Below are 7,169 nucleotides of genomic sequence, written 5' to 3' on the forward strand. Positions count from 1 at the left end.
TCAAAGAACTCTTTGGCCTGACTCCGACTATATTTCCACTTTCCACTTCTCTATTGCAGAAACTCCTACTCATCCATCAAGACTGTTTGAAATGTCACTTCTCTGGTAAGCCCACCTACTCAGAAATTCATACTCTCCACGTAACCTAGAACATGATCCAGGAAGAGACTTTCTCCTGAGCTCCTCTCATAAGCACAGGGGAGCTGATCCCTTGTCTTTCTCAGCACTCAACCTGTTGAGCTGCCTGCTGGCCGTGTGCTCCAGGTTCCCGGCTTTGTGAGCGCTCACCCATGCTGGTGTGGGCCTTGGTGATGTAGCTGTCTTTGAGTTATTGCTTTTTCTATAAGTGACCCCCCTCACTCATATTCCTCTAAGTAACCCCAAATAAAACTCATGTTTCACCAAGTTGGACCTTAGTAGTATTCATACTTTGTTCTGTCTATCTGGGTTGAGAAAATGTGTGTGCTGCGTTTCCTCAGGAAAAGTCTTGACGCACGATATCAGGCAAAGTAGAACATTTGGGAAGTGGATGGCAGCCACAGTCGCATAATCATCTGAGCATGCCCACTGCTGCTGAGCACGCTGCACACTTAAAAATGGGTTGAGATGCTAAGGATGTGTTGGGTATTGCATACCAAACATGTGGCCCTCTCCAACTCGAACCAAGCTCCCAGCACTAATTTCTAGTTGGAGAAGATGCAGGTGTTGGACTTGGTGGCTCACGCCTGTATTCCCAGTCACTTCAGAGGGTGGAGAAAAGGGTTGCATAGACCCATGAGATCAAGACGCTCTGGGCATTAGTGAGGTCTAGTCTTTAACAAAACAACAGTAAACATACTAGAAGAAAACTACCCCACAAAAGCAATTTGTTACTCACCAAAGGTAGGTAGGACCTTCAGACCTTCAAGTCAGCTGACCCAGGTGTGTGTGTGTGTGTGTGTGTGTGTGTGTGTACACTTATACATATATTATACATATATATTTCAAAAGTTAGGTAGCTGATCATTGTTCCATATACCTATAATTAGTTCTAGCACTCAGAAGGCTGAGGCAGGAGGATCCCTATGAGTTTGAGAGAAGCCCCTGACCCTGTCACAACAAAGGTTGTGTGGTGGAGATGGTTCCGTGGACAAAGCGCACATGTGTGAAGAGCTTTGGTCTCCCAGACCCACAAAGGTCAGACACGTGACTTTAATGCCAACCTCCCTGATGAGGTGAGGATGAAGAGGGAAGGGTCCCTGGAAGCTCCTTAGTCTGGTTCACAGTGTGATGAACGAGAAACCCTGTCTCAAGCAAATGCCAAGCCTAAGACTGACTGCTATCAAGGACTTTCCAAAGCCAGGCACGGCGACACACTTGTAGTCTCGACATCTGGGGGTGCGAGCTGGAAGGATCATCATGAGTTTAAGTCCAGCCTGAGCTATATGTTAAGTTGGCAAGAGCTAGATTTAGATCCTACCTCAAAAAAATAAAACAAAACCAAACAGAAGCAAAGACCTTCTAGAGATAATCTGAGAAATTTTAACACCAACCAGTATGAGATGCTATTGTGAGTTAGGGTAGACTTGCTTTGTGCATTGAAGGCTTCGGTGTGTATTAGGGATGGTCCTGTTCCTTAAAGAGGCACACTGAGGTATTTAGGAGTGAGAATCGTGATTTTAGAGTTGGCGAGAAATACATGATATGGGTATGTGACACCTTTGGTTATAGCGTCAACTGCATCCCTGTGCACACAGAGAATACAGTGTGTGTGTATTTATAGACACAGATGCATGTATAAGATATGTGTGTGATGCAATTATAAATGTACATGTTCAGAGGGGAAACCAAGACAAAATGGCAAGTTGAAGCTGCCACCAATGGTGGGACTTGGTGCTGCACTCTAACAACACACTTGACCACTGAACTGGTTTCTCACTGGGCTCGATGGTCCATTCGGATAGTCCCAGTGCTCAGGATGCTGAGGCAGGAGGATCAAGAGTTTGAAGATAGCCTGGGCTACATAACGAGACCCTGTCTGGGAAACAAGCAAAAAAAAAAAACAAAACACGAGAAAACCAGAATGGTTTTGTGTCTTGGTTTTGAGACAGGGTCTTGCTGCAAAGCCAGGGTGGTCTCTAGTTTGTAGCCATTCTCCTGCCCCATGAGTGCTGGGATTACAGATATGTATCAACATGGCCCGTACCAAAAAGAAAAAAAAAGTGTGTGTGTGTGTGTGTGTGTGTGTGTGTGTGAGAGAGAGAGAGAGAGAGAGAGAGAGAGAGAGAGGGAGAGAGAGAGAGAGAGAGAGAGAGAGAGAGAGAGAGAGAGAGAGAGTCAAATTATATTGTCCAGGTTGATCTCAAATTTGTGAATGCAAAGTGTTCCTCCTGCTTTAGTCAAGAAATATTTCTTTAAAATAATTTTGCATTTATCTATCTATCTATTTATCTATGTATTTATTTATTTGGAAAGTGAAATCATATAGATTTTGGGAATTACTCTCTGGTCATCAAGTTTGACTCCAACCACCTTTACCCTCTGAGCCATATCACTGAACCCCAAAATTATGTTTGCCTGTAAGAGCCCTATCATTAGAGCATTGTAAGCAAGTAACGCTCGGGGCTTTCTTACAGGGCCCCTTAGGGCACAGGGCCCTCCATGGGTGGGTCTGGGGGTCTCCCCTGGAGAACACCTGGGTCCCCAGGGACTTGGCAATCCCCAAGGTTCTCATCCTGGCCCAACCTATGGGCCTCGTTCTGGCCCCATCCACCCTGACCTGGGCACATCTGCCTTTCCATTACCGGGGCTCTTGACCTCCCTGACAGGAATAGAGGCAGAGGAATAAAGCAGCCCTGATGCCCAGTCAGGGCACAGAACATGGAGATAAGCTTTCAAAGGAAGGGAGGGGAAATTCTTGGGGCTGCAGGTGGTGAAGTCCGGGGACTAGAGTGGTAGTGAGGGTTGGGTGGAGTCTAATGATGAAGAGGCCACTCTTATCTCCCCTTGGTGGCTATACTATCTCATTCTGTGCTTTACAAGGTATAGAATCTCCTAGACAATTGTCTTGTCCCAACCTCCCTTTTCTTTTGTCTAAATTAATGTCCGCTGTTTTTGGAGAAAGGGTCTCACCCTGTAGCCCCAGAGGGTCTAGAAGTCACTATGTCAACGAGGCTGACCTGAAACTTGCATTGATCCTCCAGCTGTGTGCCACTGTTTCCAGCTCCAAATTAACTTTTATTTAATAAAAGCATAAAGCAGGCACGGAGTGTGTTGGAGCACACCTTTAATCCCAGCACTGGAGAGGTAGAAACAGGTGGATCTCTGTGAGTTAGAGGCCAGCCTGGTCTACACGATGGGTCCCAGGGCAGCGAGGGCTCTCCTGTCTAAAACAAACAGTAACAGCAATATCAGAACCATAGAGCAGAACCAGGTGGCACGAACTCGTCATCCCAGGTCTTAGGAGGCTGAGGCAGGAGCATTTCTTGAAGCCTGGGAGTTAAGATTCCGTCTGAGCATCATAGCAAGACTCCAGAGAGAGGGTTAGGGAGATAACACAGTAGTAAAGTGATTTCTGCACAAACATGAGAACCCAAGTTCAGGTTCCCAATACCCTCATAAAAAGCCAGCTACAATGGCAGGGGAGGTGAGGCAGGAGGTTCACTGGGAACTTGCTGGCTGACTGGCACAGTCTAGTGAAAGCCATAAACTCCAGGTTCAGTGACAGACCTTGTCTCGGGAAATAAGGTGAAGGCTAGAGATGGGCAAGGTTCAGTTGTACATACTCTCTTGCAGACATCAGGGGGCTCACAACCACCTGTAACCCCACATCCAGGAGAACGGTTTCCCTCTTCTGGCCTTTTTGGGCACTGCCCACAGAAACACATACTATACACATCATTTAAAAATTTTAAATACACCTTAAAAAAATAAGAAAAAGAGTGATTGAGGAAGTCACCTGCCATGGATCATAACCTCCAAATGCACATGTACACACATGCTCACACACACATGCACATACACACACATACACACACACATACACACACACACACACACATTCCAAAAGAAGATGGGCTGGAGTGATGGCTCAGCTATTAAAGGCTAGGTTCACAATCAAAAATGAAGAAGGAGGAGGAAGAGGAAGAAGAAGGAGGAGGAGGAGGAGGAGGAGGAGGAGAAGAAGAACAAGAACAAGAACAAGAAGAACAAGAAGAAGAACAAGAAGAAGAAGAACAAGAAGAACAAGAAGAAGAACAAGAAGAAGAAGAGGAGGAGGAGGAGGAAGTTGAGGAAGAAGAAGAAGAGGAAGAAGAAGAGGAGGAAGAAGAAGACAGAGGTAAGAGGAAAGAAAGGAGAGAAGGAAAGACAAAGAAAAGAAGAAGGGGAAGAAGAAAGGAAGGAAGGAGGAAGGGGGAGAGAGGGAAGGAATGGAGGGAAAGGGAAGAGGGAAACATTCAGTCAACATGCACCTTGCTTTTTTTTTTTTTCCCAAAATGAATTGAATCTTGGCTCCAGCCCTGGGCCCCACTGTCTCTCCCAGTTTTATGGTTCTCTGCTGGGAGGATGTACACAGGCACATGGTCAGTGTCCTGCGGTAGTTAAATTGGGGGTCTTCCAGTCTTTTGCCTTTACATAGAAAAATGCTCAAAGTTCCTTGATCGAATTTCCAGGGGGAAGACATGCGGTAGATAATTCCTAGAAGTAAGGTTTTTGCTTTGACTGCCACTCAGAAAGAAAGTCCCTGACCCAAACAGCCACAGGAACTTCCTCCTTTCAGCTGAGCAGGGGGTGCCCCAGGTAAGGAGTCCCCATGCATGCAGTCAGGGGACTGTAGGACTCTGTGAGCTCTTCCCTGACGCTTCCCCAGTATGCCTCTCCTTGGCTGTGAGGAGGTGGGCTTCCCAGTTGGATTCAAGAGCAGACAAGGAAAGCACACTTGAAAAGGAGACAGGAGCACAGTCCTGGCAAAGCCTTGTGAGCCTAAGAGTTGGATAAAAGACAATGAGGAAGCAAGCTTCAAAGCTGTGGGTGGCTAACCTAGGGGCCAAACCAGGAGACTGAAGCAGGCAGGCTCGGACAGAGGGCTAGGCATGGAGAAGCCTTTCGAAGCTGATTGACTCAAAGGTGACATCAGTACTATAATGATATTTAATAGCAATTCCAAGTGTGATAAAGCTTGGTTCTAGAATATTCTCCAAATGTCCCTGTGTTCATGTGCTTGGTCCCTCAGCTAGTGGTACTCCTTTATGGTATATCCATAAAGCAACAGGGTCAAACACAGCTGAAACATCCGAAATGGCGAGCCCCCACCCCCAAATAAACCCTTTTTCTTTATAAATTAATTACCTGTTACAGTAACAGGCGCTGGTTAGCAGAAATAGACACTGATGGGTGCCAGACTAACTTTGTTGAAAGGGTTGGTATTGGTCCTGCTGCTCAGAAGAAGAAACTGAGGCTTAGAGAGTAGCAGGGGCCAAGTCAGAGTAGAGATGGTGACAGTGATCAGCTGAGTGGAATCCAGTTCAGCCTGAGGTCCACCTGAAAACCCAACCCTGACCCCCAAGAGGAACTAAGGCTCAGAGGCAAGAAGCCACCTGCCAAGGCCACTCTAGTAAAGCCTAGATTTGATCCCAGGTTTGGGGGTTTGCTTTTTCATTGATTTCTTTTATTAGTTTTAAGATTTATTCTTATTTTTAAGACTAGGAATATGTGGACATGTGCATGTCTGTGTGTAGGTGTGTGCATGTCTGTGTGTAGGTGTGTGCCTGTCTGTGTGTAGGTGTGTGCATGTCTGTGTGGAGGTGTGTGTCTGTCTGTGTGTAGGTGTGTGCATGTCCGTGTGTAGGTGTGTGCATGTCCGTGTATAGGTGTGTGCATGTCTGTGTGTAGGTGTGTGCATGTCTGTGTGGAGGTGTGTGCATGTCTGTGTGGAGGTGTGTGCACATTAGTGCAGGTCCCCACAGAAGCCAGAGAACGTTGGAGTTACAGACAGTTGTAAGCTGCCTGATGCCATGGGTCCTGGGAACTGAACTGAAGTCTTCTGAGGGAATAGCATGTACTCTTAACTCTGGATCTCTCTCTCTCTAGGCCATAAGTATTTGGCATGTTTAATGTGAGTGCATGTATGTATGTGTGCCATGGTACACATGTGTAGCTCAGAGGAAAACCCCCCAAAGTCTCTTTCCACAATGTGGGGTCCTGGGGATTGAACTCAGGTCCTTGGGTTTGGCGGCAAGCACCTTCACTCACTAAGCCTCTCTCCAACCTTGAGATTTAACTTATATACTCCTAAGCTCATTCTTTTAAGACATAAAACTCAGTGGTTTTTAATGCATCAAGGGATATATGAACCACTCTCTAATAATTTTAAGACTTTCTTCATCTTCAAAAAGAAGCACAGTCTCTATTCTTAACACCACCCTCCCTGCAACCAGTAATCTGTTTTCTTCTTGTTTTTGTTTGCGTCTTTATTTTTTTTTTTAGTCTTTCTTTCTTTTGAGACAGAATTTGATATGTAGGCCAGGCTGGCCTGGAACTCATGGAGATCTTTATGCCCTGCCTCCTGAGTGCTGAGATCAATGGTGTGCACCACCATTCCTAGTGAGTTTACCTCTCGAGGGCATTTAATATAAACAGGATCATAGAATATGAGATTTTTGTGTCTGCTTTCTTTCGTTTAATGCAATACTTTCAGAACTCCCTGTGCCAGAGCTCATATCAGTGTTTTGTTTGTTTTTACTGATTAATAACTTTCCATGTTTATGGACGTGCCACGTTTCTTTCCTCTTTCTGTCAGCCGATGGACATTGGAGTTGTTTCATTTGGGGACTTTGCTAACAAGTTTCCACATGAGCATACCTTTGGTTCTTTGGGGTATAGATGGAGGGAGGAGGGAGGTGTCCAGGTTATATGCTGACAGTAATTGACTTCATAAGGCCTGCGGCACTGTTTCCAGGGAGACCTGCTATTTCCCACAGTAACTCGTGGTCCTTCCAACTTCCCACCTCTCAACAGCTCACCATTACCGGTTCTTGACTGCCTAGCGGGTGTGAAGGGGTGGCCGTGGTTTCGACCGCTGGCATTGAGCATCTTATCCTGTCCTCCTTGGGCATTTGTGCATCTTCTCTGGAAAAAAGGAAACTCGCCCAAACCTTTCGCCCATTTTCCAATCAGGCTGCCCGAGCAGA

This window comes from Rattus norvegicus, chromosome 19 (assembly GCF_021556685.1).
Source record: "Rattus norvegicus strain SHRSP/BbbUtx chromosome 19, alternate assembly SHRSP_T2T, whole genome shotgun sequence".
In the NCBI taxonomy this organism is placed as follows: Eukaryota; Metazoa; Chordata; class Mammalia; order Rodentia; family Muridae; genus Rattus; species Rattus norvegicus.